Source organism: Saimiri boliviensis, chromosome 2, assembly GCF_048565385.1.
Source record: "Saimiri boliviensis isolate mSaiBol1 chromosome 2, mSaiBol1.pri, whole genome shotgun sequence".
In the NCBI taxonomy this organism is placed as follows: Eukaryota; Metazoa; Chordata; class Mammalia; order Primates; family Cebidae; genus Saimiri; species Saimiri boliviensis.
In genome coordinates, this window is record NC_133450.1 from 225,260,603 (window position 1) to 225,277,191 (window position 16,589).

A 16,589-nucleotide genomic window follows, 5' to 3' on the forward strand; every position below is an offset into this window, starting at 1 on the left:
GGCTAAGGCAGGAAGATTGCTTGAGCTAAAGAGTTCCAGGCTGCGGTAAGAAATGATCACATATTCTAAAAAAGAAAGAAAGAAAAAATAAAATAAAATTTGGTGTAGACAAGCATGTATGCAATTTTCAAGAGTGGTTTGAACTGGGAATACGTGTTTGTAAAAATCTAAGATTGTTAAGTATTACTTAAAATGAGGTTGGAAAACATTTCCAAGGAAAAAACGTAAACATAAAAGAGAAAAGAATTTTAAGGGTTGCCTTTAGTTTTATCTAAATTCATTGGTCAGAGAGATGTGAGAAGAGCAAAAAGGCTTAAGAAGGACTAGTCCAGGAGGCAGAAGAAGCGAACAAGATTTGGGTCCCAGAAACCAAGTGAAACAAGTGCGTAAGAAAGACAGCGATCACCTATGTCAGTTGCTATTGATTGGTCTAGAAAGGTCATTGGATGTGGCAACATGGAATCCACTAAGGATTTTTTATTCCAGACATGGGATTTTGCTCTGTCATGCAGGCTGGAGTACATTGGCACAGTCATACCTCACTGCCACCTTCTACTACTGGGATTAAGGGACACTTCCCACTCTCCACTCAGCCTGCCTGGTAGCTGGGACTACAGGCAGGTACCACCACACCTGGCTAGTTTTTAATTTTATAAAAAGATAGGGTCATGCTTTGTTTCCCAGGCTGGTCTCAAATTCCTGGACTCATCCCAAATAGTTGGGATTACAGGCATTAGACGCCATGACCACCTGATTAAGGACATAAGCAAGAGATGTTTTCATTACATGGAAGAAATTAAAGCCTAATTTGAACGAGTTTGCTAGATTTTATTTCATATATGCATAGCTGTGACTGACTGTACACTCATATATGTGTAAAATATACATAGAGTCACATCAAGTGTTCAGAAAGTTAATGCTATTATTTGGCTAAAAATTGAATAAAGACTACGCTTTACTTTGTGAAGAAAAAAAATCCCAAAGGGTAATAATTTGGAAATGTTCTTGGTATTATGGTTCTAATATTTATGCAAAGATATGAGTCACATTAAGATTTAAAAAGTAAACTCATGTCTTTCCAGACAGTGTCATTCTAAATCAAAAGAAAATTAAATTGAAATATGCATTTATTTTAATAAAAACTAATATGTTGGAAGATGGTAAGTACTAAAGTTGACCAACTATGCTCTGTGGTATCAAATAGCATTGCAGTTTGCTTAAAATGATAATTTGATTTTTATAACATATCCATTGTCTTATTATTAGCTATTTTGTTTTTATCCTCTTGCTAAAGAGTAAGGCAGAAGGAGTTCTTAATATTCAGTTAAAAATAAACTCCAAATCTTAATACAGCTAATATTCTATAGTATGAAATAAACTCCAGTAGGTTTTTATTACAACATAACTGTCCGATACAATATTAGGTAAATATAGGAATCACAGATCAAGCAATGGTTGTTGAAACAACTATCTCATACCAGCAAGAAAGGCCTGATATTAACACACTATGATTCTCACATGAACTCTGATTACCACACAACTCAACATCTCCAATATCTTTAATGAGATCCCAAGTTTTAACTATATTGGATATTTTTTATGTTCTACTCTAGAAATAGAGATTAAGGTTGAATATATATATACAGGATATCAAATTTTTGAAAGATGACAGGACTAATACTAATTTAAAAGTTAATGTTGGCATGCCTTTAAATATTGGACATCATGTATATAGAAAATGTCCATTTTCATCTGGTAAGTCACAGCTTTCAGTGTCTCTGTGTCTCCTTCCTCTCTCTTTCCAGTTAAAAGACATTCTATATATCTTTCAGGTGCTCTTTTTGTAATCCTAGTTTGTAGAACCATCTTTATAAAGATGAAACACACATTCTAAAGCTGCTGAATAGACAAGAACAGAGATAGGTAAATCACAAAATCACATGGATTCATCCTAAGTGGCATGGAATTTTAGAGAAAGAAAGTATTCAAGGAACAAGGGGGAACTGCTCGGGCTGAAAAGTGAAAAGGTCACTCAAGTTTGTATTTCACATCTCTAGCCTTTCAAGTAGATCAAAGGTGCTTGTCTTTGTATGACTGATTCATGGGGTTGCCAGATGACCACATATGGCAGGGCAGCCTTCCTTTTAAGAGCCTGCCCTACCTGCTGTTCTCCTTAGGGGTTCTGAATTCTTATTGACCTTGCCTGTCTTATTCTGGCTGCTCCATGCAACATGGGGAGAAAAGGAAAACTTTGATTTTAGTTTCTTAGGTGATGTTGCACATTTTGGATAACTGAATTGTAAGATTTTCAGTTTTCTTTTGTTTTGTTCACCAGATTACTCAGAGTTTTCTAGAAGAAGATGTTTCCAAGACAGCCATTTGTAGGGTCTCAAAAAATTCTAGATTTGAAACACCTTGGCCTGATGCCCAGAAAAGCATTCCTATGTCTCAGCACACGAAAATATCAATCTTACTTTCTAGAAGGGCAAACTAGACTAATAAGCTTTGTTTGAAATTTGAAGAGAATGGAGGGGGGATGAAAACACGAAAGAGAAGAAGAGTTGAAGGAAGTTAGGAAACACAGACTACTATGATGGCATTTATGCAGGGTATTAGAGTTGGAAAGTGTGTTTTACTTACTTCATTTTATAAAATTAGTTCACATTTTTAGTCTCCAACTGTATTACTAGTAATAAATATTAGAAAACTGTTTATGATATTACCTTATTACTTTACATTTTAACAAAACTATATCATTCAATCATTCCCTTTTTTATTAAGTGAATTGTTTTTCATGTATAGAAAAGTATTTCAAAGGTTATGTAATCATGCAGTTGAAAAATCCAATACATTAATAAGTGAATTACTCTTCACAAAATTCATACTTTTGTAAAATCACGGACTTGATGTTACATTTGTTCACAAATATTCTTAAATGTTTAAATAAAATGTTTAATGCCAACATTTTTTATTGTAATGTTTTTGTGCTGTCTTGAGACTCAAGCACTCTCTTCTCTTAAAGGGATCTCAACATGATAAATGCCTACTTTTTACACAACATTACAGTTAATAGCTAAAATAAGTAACTCTTTAAGAACTTTTTGCTTATGATAAACCTTCTTTTAGTTTGATTTACCTTTCTAAGCATTTCCCAACTTTTACTCTTTTTTGTTGTTCTATGATGCTATTACACTAGAAAGTCTCATGATTTTCTCTAAGTCATTTAGAATCATCAGAATCACTGGACCCACCTCATGCAGCTGATCTTCTGCTATTCCCACTATGACCAACCTACTTAAAACCTGACTTACCCATCTAGATACACAATACAGACCATGAGGAAGGTGTGCATGGAAGACATGGTGGAAGGCTCCTGTAGATACCACACCACATGCAAAATCGACCCAGTATCATGAAAATACAGTGTTATTAAACATGTATTAAACATGTGTGCTTTACCTCAAGAATATCCTAAGAGTTTCTTGGCTTCTCACCATTAGAAACACTCATGATAAATAGACACTGAAAAATAAAAGCTAAGGGCAAATTTAAAACAGAGATGAAGGTGATTAAAAATAAAGTCATAGAAATAGAGTACAAAGAAGGGCCAAATTAGTAAATGAAATATGAGTATGCTAACATGTAACAGAAGGAACTAAACACTGCATCCCAGAAAAATCTGGTACAGAATAGTCAACACTGAGTTCAGCCTTGTCAAAATTACCATACTTCAAAGGTAATAACTCTTCTGGACATTTAAGAGAAAATAAAGTTTCTAAATTGGAGAGGTACAGAATATACAAAATCTGGGTGGTCTCAAACTTTTCTATGGCAATATGCAAAGATTGTTGTTTTAGAAATGGCTATAACATTATTCAGAAAAAAAAATATATGACCCAATAGTCTTAAACTGAACTAAATTCTTCTTCAAGTACAAAGACAAGCAACATATCATGATTTGGGGAATATAATACTTATGAATTTTTCATGAAAAACATTCATAATTTACACAATCTAGACAATTAAGATACAGAATCTTTATAATTTTCTGATATGTAAATAATCATTCTAAATCAGTAATAAAAAGGCTTCCTCCCCCAGCCCCCCCAAAACTGATCAAATGAGGGGAATATGCATTCACACACAAAAAAATAGGCCAAAAGTTCAGAAGCATATGAAATTAATGTTACTTATGAAGAACAAAATGCAATTCAAAATGTGAAGACATTTCTCACTATAAATGAATTAACACTTTGAGAACCCAGTGTGGATAGGAGCATGATTGAACATGTTCATCACTATATATTTTGACAGTATACCTGAAGTACCATTGACAATAGTTGACTAAATTAAAATGCATATGCAATTAAAAAATATTCCATATATTTACTTCTATATATATGTAAACACATTGCATGCATAAAAAATTCACAGCAATACATTGAGATCAAAATATAGTTTTATCAGTAGAGAAGTAATTAAATATGATTTTTCATTAAAAGGATCATATTTATGTATTTAAGAGATTGAGGTTTAATTATTGGTGCTCTGACACAGAAAATTCTCAGTGATAACATCATTGAATTTTAAAAAATAAGCTATATGGAGATTTCACAACTGTAAGGGACATGAGGCGATCCATGGACCTGCTCCCCAAGGAAACAAGCATAACTTAAAAATTATTAAAATAAAACACAGATATTAATGTCCCAAAAAAATAGTCCTATAGCAGGCAGAAAATAAAGACACATGTATTCAATAAAGTTTGCTAAAACTTGATAAGAGCAGCAAGTCTATGGCATTTGATTCACACTTCTTCCTTCTCAATTTCAGCATGATGGAAACTCCACTGAAGGGGAGAGCAGCCAAGACCACATGACTCCCTCGCTTTTTAGCTCTCGAAGATTACAGTATCTCCCCGAGAGGTACAGGCTACCAGCATTTTTCATCCCACTCACCTACATGCTGCAGAGGATAAATTCCAGGTGAGTAAGGCTGAGAGGTAGAAAGCTCTCTTCTTCCTTCTCAGAGGCTGTAGGTTCTACTCCAGTCATGGCAAGCCAACACTGGTACTCTAGTTGTTCTTGCCCCAGCTTGGTCCTAGAACAGAAGTATCATACTAGGAAAGGTAAGCTGAGAATACCATGGGGTTACCAACCTAATCCAGTGCCCTGCAAAACGATTGTGTCACTCCCAGTGAAGTGAACCACTGTCCCTGTCCCTATCTCTGAAGTTGTGGCTCAGATATTTTGTCAAGAGGGAGAAAAAGGACATAAGTGTATATATCTGAAGTGAAGACCCAAAGGAACTGACATTCTTTGCACCAGAGGGTGGACAAGTTCAAGTCTAAGATCATTCTTAAAACAGTAGAGTTTGTGGTGGTAAGCAATTAAAAGCATCATGGTAGCTTTCTGAAAGAAACGACACAATAAAGAGTCCCACTATAAAAACCCACAGGCAAATCAAATAATAACAGACTGGATGCCTTTCCCCTAAGATACAGAATTCTGCTCTCATTATTTCTACTCAACATTGTCTTGGAGAATCAAGCCCAAACAATTAGGAAAGTAAAATAAAATAAAAGTTATCAAGATTGGAAAAGAAGAAATAAAACTATCTCTATTTACAGGTGACATAATCCTGTATATGCAAAATAATAAGGAATCCACTAAGAAACCACTAGAAGTAATAAATGAGGGCAGCAAATTGCAGGATACAAGAGCAATATGCACAAATATATTATGTTTCTATATATTTGCAAAAAAAATAAAAATAAAACGAGCTCAGGCATGTTGGCTCACACGTGTAATTCTAGCACTTTGGAAGGCCAAGGTGTGTGAATCACTTGAGCCCAGGAGTTTGAGACCCACCTGAGCAACATAGTGAGACTCTGTCTCTGTATATAACTTTAAAAAATTAACTAGATGTTGTGGTACACAGCTGTAGTCCCAGCTACTTCAGAGGCTGAGGTAAGAGGATCACTTGATCCCTGGTGATCAAGACTTCAGTGAGCTGTGATTATACCACTGCACTCCAGCCTGGGCAACAGAACAAGACTCTGTCCCAAAAATAAATAAATAAAAATTTTTCAAATAAAATTTCAAAAATACATTTGTTTATAATAACATTAAAAGCATAAAATCCATATAAATTTAACAAAAATGAGAGGAAAAAATATGCTAATTATTTCTTCAACAAAGGACTAATATTCAGAATCTACAAGAATTTTAAAAACTCAAAAAGAAACACAAACAGTCCCATTAACGACTATGCATTTCACAAAGGTCTAATATTCAGCATCTATAATGAAATTTAGCAAATTTACAAGAAATAAAAAACCATTAAAAAATGGGCAAAGGACATGAACAGATACTTCTCAAAAGAAGACATACATTTGGTTAGCAAGTATATGAAAAAATACTCAACATGACTAATCACCAGAGAATGCAAATCAAAACCACAACGAGATACCATCTCATACCAGTCAGAATGGCTATTACCAAAAAGTAAAAAACAAAACAAAAAGAAAAACAAAAAACAGATGCTGGCAAGATTGTGGCAAAAAGAAACACTTATACACTGTTGGTGGGAGTGTAAATTAGTGCAATCATTGTGGAATAGAGTGTGGAGATTCCTCAAACATCTAAAGACAGAAATATCATGCAACCTAGCAATAACATTACTGGTTATATACCCAAAATAAAAGGATTACCTTTTCAATTTCTATAAAGAAACTGGCTGAGGCTTTGACACAAATTGCTCTAAAAATGTAGATTAATTTGGAAGTATTGTTATCTTAACTATATCTGATCCTTTAACAAATGACCATCAACTGATTAATGGATAAATAAAATGAGATGTATTCATACAATAAAATATTATTCAGTAATAAAAATAAAGTACTAATACATGCTAAAACATGGATGAAACTTGAAAACATTATTTTAACTGAAAAAAGGCAGCAAGAAAAAATCATATATTGTATGAGTCCTATTATATAAAATGTTCAAAGTAAAAACATTTACAGGAAGATAAAGAAAATTAGTGGTTGCCTAGGGCTAGGGTTACTGTGGAAAATGCTACTGAGTGTGGGGGTTCTTTTTGGAATGAGGAAAGTATTTTAGGATTTACTATGATGATGGTTGCACAACTCAGGGAATATACTAAAATACATTGAGTTGTACACTTCAAATTTTTTAGTATATGAATTATGTGTTAATTAAATGTCTACAGACAATAAGTTGCATAGGTTTGAGCAAGTTTTTGGCATTAGCCGCTCCAAAGTTCACGTTTGCTTTTATTCACAGAAAAGTTTTGGAAGGATGCACTCTCCCATTTTCTCCACAAAAATAACACAGAAGATCATGTCTAAGGTGAACAGGTGAATGAAGGAATTTTTTTTTACTGTTTGAGTTTTAAAATTTCTTTTATTAATCACTTTAAAAAATGAAATAAATTTTATAAAAGGTAAATAGAGAAAAATCTATTAACATTGGCAAGACCTGATGTTGATAGCTACGTGGGGCCATGGCATACGTAGGTGCAGACCACCAACTCAAATAAATATCGGGATCCCATAAAACATGGGATCTTGTTTTATAGGAACCTGATATTGTTTTCTCATTATAATCAGCCAGGTTATTTCCATAACTATTATGAAGGTGTTCATTTCCACTCTTGTATAAGCTACATTGATTGAAAATTAGGAAAAATAAATTTTAGGCCTTGTAGAAAGTAATGTATAGTGTGATTGCTAATGTCTACTGGATTCCTTAACTCCCCTTGTTCATTTTACCTACCATTTTACAACCAGAACATGTTTCCACTTCCAAGATCAAAGCCCAAGTCATTCTTAAGCATTGCTTTCATCTAGAGAAGACAGCATGGGAAGAACTAAAGAATTTCCCTTGACCATCTGTGTGATCTTGAGCATGTAACTTAACCACACTTAAGTACATTATTTCTATAAATAATGACAGACAAGATTTCCCCCAAAGTTTCATTCAGAGCTACATTTCACTGTCTTTGAGGCCACATAATCTTGTTTAAAGAACATCTATTAATCATTCTTTATTCTCCTTGTGCTACAAATTGTCCCCCTATGTTGCTTAGGTTTTAAATATCCAAATTAAATACCTCTACTCCTCAAACCAATCCTTCAGCTCTCCTTAGGCTGCTTTTTTTCTCTCTTTTTGAAAGTTATGATTTCTAACAATACAGTTTCCCAGATCCTGATGGGTTCTTAGTAAATGTGTACAGTCACGAATCTGTCACCACAGCTGAGTTATATAATATGTTCCTCACCACTAAAAGTTCCCTGTTCCCTTTGGGGTCTATATCCTCTCTGCAATTCCCAGTTCCCAGCAACCACTGATCTGATAGCTGTTCTTATAATTTTGCCATATCCAATATGTTGTGTAAATGGCATTGCACAACATGTAACGTTTTTTGTCTAGTGTAACTTTTTTGTCCAGTGTAATGCTGTTGAGATTCATCCCTGTTGTGTATTTCAGTAATTCTTTCCTTTTTATTACTGAATGGTAGTTAATGGGCAGCTGGGTATTTCCAGTTTTGGAGTATTATAAATAAAGCCACTATAAACATTTGCGCATTTGTGTATGTTTTGTGGGCATATGTTTTTATTTATTTTGACTAAACATCTAGAAGTGTGACTGCTGAGTTGTTTATAAAATGTACATTGAAATTTATACAAAATTGGCAAATATTTTCCAAAATGCCTGTGCCATTTTTTTCATACTCACCAGAAATATATAAGGACTCTAACAACTCCATGTTCATATTAGTATGTGGCTTGACTTGTTTTTTAATCAGAGTACATGTGGCATACTCACTAGAAATATATAAGGATTCTAATAACTCCATGTTCATATTAGAATGTGGCTTGACTTTTTTTTTTTAAATCAGAGTACATGTGTAGTGGTATTTCACCATGGTTTCAATTTGGATTTCCCTAATGACTATAGATGTTAATCATATTTTATATACTTACTTGCCATCAATATCTCTTCTGTGGTGGAACATTTTCCCCCATATTATTTTTTTTAATATTTTTCCATATTATTTTATGGAACCTCTTACGGAGTTAAGAGTTCATCACATGTTGTGTAGAAATCCTTTATCACATTTGTGTTAACAAATATTTTCTCAAACTCTGTGGACTGTTAATTCCACTCCTTAAAGGTAGTTGTTATGAATTTGACTAATTCCAGTTTCTCAATGTTTTCTTTTGTGTTTATGCTTCATATATTCCATTTAAGAAATAATTGGCTTGAAGTTTAAGTTTTTACAATTAGGTCTATGATACATTTTGAATTGATTTTTGTAATTGGTGAGGTGTAAGTTGCATGTTTCATTTTACAGCAGGACCTAACTTAAGCAGCTATCCTTTTTATATTTAATTACCTGGGCAACTTTATAAAAAATTGACTCACCATGCATGTGTAGCTTTCCTTCTGGACTATTCTCTCTATTCCATTTATCTAAATATTTTCCTTATCCAAATGCCACATTGTCTTGATTACTATAGTTTTCTTTGAAGTCTTCAAATTAGGTAGCACAAATTGTCCAAAATTGTTGTTTTACGAGATATTTTATTCCTTCATATAAATTTAGAGAAAGTTTGCTAATTTCTGCTAAAATGCATGCTGGATTGATGGAGATTCCATTTAATCTGTAGGTCAACTAGGGGAAAACTGGTATCTTAACAGTATTGAGTCTTCCAATTGATTATCCTTGTATATTACTCAATTATTTAGGTGCTCTTTTAATTTCCACATCAATGTTTTACAGTTTTCCACATATATTTTGTTATATTTGTTCATATATATTTTAGGCTTTGATACTATTGCATGTATGTCAATTAAATGTCATTTTAAATGAAAATTAATGTCAGTTTCCAGTTTTTCAATTCTAATGTTGGAAATGCACTTAAATTTTGTATATTGATCTTGTACCCTGTAATATTGCCAAACATTCTTCTTATTTTTTGTGACTGTAATTAATTGCAGATTTGGGAGGATTTTGTCTATAGACAATTACATTATCCATGAAACATATGCCTTCTTCCATTCCAATATTGATGCTGTTTGTTTCTTTTTCTTACCTAACTACAAAGGTTAAGACCCCCAGTGCAAGGTAGGCCCACAGACTGGAGACCCAAGGGAGAGTTGAGGTTGCTGCTCAACTCTGAAAACAGTCTGCTGGAAGAATTCCCTTCTTTTAAGACCTACGGATAGAATGAAGCCCATTCACATTCTGGAAGGCAACCTGTTTTACTCAATGTCTACTGATTTAAATGTTAAACTCATCTTTAAAAATATCTTCAGTGAAATAAATAGTGGTTCAGAGTACCATGGCCCTGCAAAGTTGATGCATAAAATTAGCCTTCATACTGCATCTACTGGGTTGATTATGTGTAGCCTTATTGCTTGTTTTAGCCTTTATATGATGAACCACATTCACTGATTTTCAAATGTTTAATCAAGATAACATTCATGGTATAAATCACACTTTCTCATTAGATAGTATCTTTTTTTCACATTGCTGGATTTGATATGCTAATATTTTTAAGGACTTTGCATCTGTCTTTTTATTAGATTTCTACTGCTGTGGTAAGAAATTACCACAAACTTAATGGCTTAAGACAACATAAATTTATTATCTTTCTACTAGACATCAGACACCCAAAACAGATTGTTCTGGGCTAAAATAAAGGTGTCAACAGGGTTGTATCCCTTCTAAAGGGACTAAGAGAGACTTCATTTCCATGCTTTTTTCCAGCTCCTATTCATATGTTTTCTGTATTTTAACTGGATACTTGATAATATTAGTTGTGTTATTACTTAAGTTACTTTCTGGTTATTCTAACGTGAGTCTTCACCAATTCTCATTCTGTTGACTGCTTTGTCATTTAAAAATAGATTATTTCTTGCTATTTTTTGTTTTATAGTTTAAAAGAAAGAATTATGGACATTGCAATGTGAGGGAAAAAATATAATGAGATAAATAATTTTTACACCTAGAAATAGGCATGCCTCTTCTGCCAGACTATTAATGTGAAGGGGTCATGTCAATTTAGTTTGTAGTTGAGTTAGATGAACCAGGCATGGGTTTTGTGTTCCTGCTATTAACTTTGGTGCACATAAGTTTCAAATTCCTTTAGGGATTGCCTCACATTATAGTACTTAATGAGTGGAGCCTGGCAAGCTATAGGGGTGTTCATTGTCTTCCAACTCCATCCTCATGTTTAGATGTTTTTTGTACAATTGCGTAATACAGCGGTCGGCAAACTTCTTCTGTAAGATACTAATGATGTGGCTTTTTACGCTGCATGTGATCTCTGACCCATATTTTTCCTTATTTTTATTCTACAGTCCTTTAAGATTATAAACACCATTTCTTAGTTCACAAGTATTACAGAAACAGTCTGTTGAGTGGAATTGGCTCACAGGCTATTGTTTGCCAACCACTTCTCTTACTCTATCTCCCTGAGTAGACTAATTCAGGGCCAGGCTTATGGTGGAGGTAGGTATGTCCTCTGCTTCCTTGTTCTAGTTTTATTATTAGTAAGGCTCTTGAGTCTGGGCATTTGGGGGTGTGGCTTTATCATTTTTATTGCCCCTTGGTCCCTAAAGCAACGAAATTCTACCTTATATCTCTTGAGGTTCTAGAGCAGGAGGGAATTGTCATTTCTTCCCTTAGCATCAGAAGGAATCTGCTTTGTATTATTGTGGTATTATTGGCCCAAGAGGTTTTCATGTTTCTTTCCTAGAAGCAGAATGCTTTTATTGGAAGCATAGGTCTTCTTTTAATTTCTGAAGGCATGAAGTAGAACTTGGTATTTCAAGTCCTCTTCAATGACAGAGGAGTTTTATATCTACCCCTCCCACAATAACCTTGGGAACAATAAGGTTTTCTACCCCTTTCCCAGATGTCTTGTAAGTCTTTCATTTACAAGATGACAATCCTGGGACAATAACTCAACCTCAATGCAAGCACTGGCTTTCTGTATGCCTGAGTCACTGAGGGGTTTGGAGCAGCCTCCAGCTCTGCCTCTAATATATCTTGACAACACTCGGTGACACTCATGAAGCAAAGCTTTGGAGTGAATGTGTCTCGGACCTTCTAGGTATTCTAAACTGATGCACTAGCTTATACTTTGCTTTTAAAAATTCATTCGTATTTTAGCTGATTTTCTCTAACCTCCCTCTAAGACAACCACCTTCTCCTCTTTAATTCTTTCAAAGGAGAAACAGGTCATGTTTCCTTTCCATCTCTGCTCAGATCTTTTCCCTCTTTGGAATTCAGTTTCCTTCACTGTGTTACAATCTCAAGTCTCTGATGGGCTGAAACCAGTTATAGTTTCTTAAATTTTCTGGCACTCTCATTGTTAGGGTAGGAAGGACTGGCTCCTGAGGCATTCTACATCCTAAGCAGAGGCGCTCCTAGTACTTTCCTCTTTGGGGAGGAATGACTCAATAAATATTTAGTGATAGGGGCATAATTTAAGAACTCATAGACTTTATAAGCCTTCTTCCTTTATAATAGTGTATTTCATATCATTTATTGTTTTGCTGTATATGGATCTTACACACAGTGAGTATGGCTTTTTAAATATATACCATCCCACACACCCAGGGAGAATGACAATTAACCAAAATTCAGTAGTAGAAAAATGTCGATTCTGTTTGTTTTTTTGAAAAAACAGCTTCTGGAGGATAGAAGATGACCTGGTATATTTGTTTAATGGAAATAGATTTTTTTTTTTTACTTTTACATGTGCTGATTAGAATAAGAATATTGTTGAATACCCTAGTATATTACTTAATCATTATTTTTAATATTGCTGATTTTTTTTTACTAACTTTTTTTTTTTTCACTGCTAGATACTCTGAAGAAGAGGTTGCTTCTTTGGTTCATGTGCCAAATCTGTTCCACAACTTGGGTATGTACACCTTCCAAGCTAAGAATGTTTTTCACATTTCTTAATGGTTGTAAAAAAAAAAATGGAGTTTTGGAACAGAGTCCACATGTGGCCTGAAAAATCAAAAATATTTACTATTATACTCTTTACCTAAAATGTTTCCTATTTCCTATGTATGGAGGATACAAAAGATGGGTAACACATTGTCTCTGTCCTCAAGGCTCTTTCACTCTGGTCAAACAAATCAGCTATACATATAAATAAGTAAAATGTAAATTAGAAAATCACCTACCGTATGAAAAATACCAAAAAATAACATTAAATAAAGAAGTAGTGACAGTAATAAATACTTTCAGCTAAGGCATTCTGGAAACCACTTTGCTGGAGATGGCATTTTAATGAGACAGTAAAATATGGGTAGAATTAATATATTCAGGGAACTAAATAAATCAAGGAAGCAATGGATACCTAGGATTACAAAACAAGAAAATTGATTTTACAACTTCTGGACTGGAAAATCATGCGATTCATTTATTGTTTACATCCTTAGTAATTAGCCCTGCTTCAATAAGATTCATTTTCAATTAAGATTTATTTTAAATATTTTTAGACTTGGTGCATAATATCTCAGAAATTTATATCTTTGATGAGGAGACTGATAAAAATAGCTGCAATTTAATCTTTAGGTGTAGTCCATAAATTGTACTGATGACATGAAACCAAATAGTCATTCTCAAATTAGGACTTCCATGTCCCCTGATGTTGCACACTTAGGCACCTAACTCATAGAATACGCATGGTGCATGTATCTGCAAAATTAATTTTACTGCAAAACCAGGGCCTTGTCGTTTTGGTCTTGTTGTGTTGTTGATGTCTTTGAGAGGTTTGTTGCATAAATACACAAGAATCGACAGAATATATATTTCACGTCAGCTAATCTTTTGTTTTTTCATGAAAATTCAAAGAATAAAAGGTTGTTGTGTGCTGAATAAGAAATCTAGTATTTTTTGTGATAATTGAAAACCCAGCATGCCATCTACATCATGAACAGGGAACACTCCTGTGACAAGACCAGACTGGTCACTCGTCACTGGTCCTCAAGGCTAATTCTGTCCAAATAAGTTACAGCATGGAAATTTGAAAATAATTTTCACTGGCAACCCATATGGGCTTTCCTTTTATTTTATAGATTGATGTGTTAACTGATAAACCACTGTTTGGCATTTTTGTTTTGAATATATACGCTCATATACAATCATTGGTTCTTCCTGACACAACCACATTCAATAAAATATTTTAGGTACTGAGGATAGATTTCATGATCTTAAAAGTTTCTCCTATGCACTTTCCCTTTTATATTCATCTCTGTTCCTAGATTGTATAAAACTCTCACCCTCTATCTTCAGGGACCTTATCAATTATCTGAGCTGCTAAAAATGGAGGCTGCTGAAAATGGATCTACCAAGGAAAATTGTCTGCAAAGTATCAGAGCAGATACACTCTCTGCTGGATGATGCATGAGTAATATGCCAGCTGCTAAGGATAAAAAGGACACACCCCACAGGGCTGTTGCTTTCTCAAAGGGCCTTGGATGTTCCACAGGAGTTGGTGGACCATCTCGGCAGCTTCCTGGAAATGAAGATCGGTGAGTTTCGTCATGCTGCCCCCAAACCTGTTCACATTGTTCTGTGGGCTAAATCTTTCCCCTATTTGATTTCTCATTTTCCCCTCCAGCTCAGTCACCCCCAGGCATATGAAATTCAGAGAAAGAGGGAATTCTTACATTAGTCTCTTTTCCTAATTCCATTGACTTGGATTAAACACTTGCTTCTCTCAAGTCTCCCCTTCTGATTTTCAAAATCCTGTTCTGGATGTCAAAACAAAACTGAACACCTAGAGGTCTTTTAAATGCCCATAAAAGCATCTCAAGGCAATGAGGATATCTCACTAATTAGCAAAGTCCACATTCAAGTTGGAAATAAAATACACAAAGATAAATATTTCAATCTGTGACTCAAATAGCTTTATATGGACACAGTTAAATTTAGCTGTAATATCTATTACAGTAACTGCCACAGTATTACAAAATAGCCAAAATGTTACTTTTTATTATAGTATCACTATTATTGTTTTAAATTACATTTTGTGATAGATGTATCAAATATTGGCTTAAACCAGAAATACCTAATCAGAAGGTTTGAAACCTATGACTGTGAATTTATACGAAATTAGAAAAAATTAGAAAAATCCTGAAGATATTGAGAGTGATCTCAGAATTGTGTTCCAGAGACCCATGGTATATATGATGTTTAGCACATTTAAAATGCTACCCTATAAATAGCATCAGCAAAATGTAATATATTATGATGTCTACATAAAATGTGGATTTTTTACTATGGAGAAACAATAAACCTAAGACCAATGAAACCTTTTGCTAAAAAAGCATTAGGACAAAATAGTCTGATATTGCCACTTTTCCAGCAATGTTTAAAATACAATTAGCAAATTTTGGAGAATAATTACTAGAGATTTTTTAGAAGACTATGCTAGAGACAGTTCAAAAAAAAATACAAACAAGGAAATAAAATATATTTCAATGTTAACTTCAAGGGCATTTTCAAAATACTGTAAAAGATGAAGCTAATGTAACAGGAGACTATTTGATAGCACTCATGCTGTAGGCATGGTTAAATCTATTTTGGATCAAAAAGAAGCAGCCAAGCTGAAAAAAGGTGCCCATATCAAACTTTGGGAGTGGTAACCCGCATCAAGGACATTGCTCATTCTGAATGACCCAGCAGCCTCTGCATCATTTACCAAGAATACTCACCTCAAACAATATGCCTTCTGATTTCCTCAGTGTGTTCAATGGGGTGTCAAAAATGGAAACTTTTATTTAACAAAAAGTCTGGTGATTTGAATAACTTTGAAAAAAAAAAAAACAATAGGAAGTGACTTTGAAAACTTACTGCACAGGTGAACTCTAGCTTAATCTGGAAAATTGCAATCCAGGTGTGCAGAAGGGTGCCACAGCATTATAACTCTAACTTCAATGATTATTTTCCTCACAGAGAAGGGGAATTAAGACATCCAGCAAAGGTCAGGCTTTGAATAGATGAATTAATTCTTTTTTTGTCCTGAATGATAAAGAATGTTTAAGAAAATTGGCTTATCCAGCATATACTTCTTCAAGGCTAAATAATGTCAATCAATAATTGCAAGAACTCTCAAGGTTGTCATTGCATATGACAAGATCATTGCAATTAAAATGAATGTTTAGAGATGAAATAGGAGAATTGCTTATGGGAATGATGAGGTATTTGAGCATTTTAGTTCAATTAAAAGTAATGATGCTTACAATGTCTTTGTTAAAGATAAGAATAACATCATCTTTCATCTTTCCTCACTGAAAAGAGTCCTTTGATGAGTATATGCCAGTGACAGTAAAATAGAATGCCCGTAGTGCAGAGACCTTCCAGCCCCATTATATTACTCAAATATACAAATGATTTATAAAAATTCCAACAAATACAGTGTGAATATATATTGACTTGGACTGTCTCTTTGGCAACATTCTTGGCATCTTTGTTCAGTGATTATTGTAATATAACCTATCCATCAGTAAAACAAAAGAGCTATGATCTGG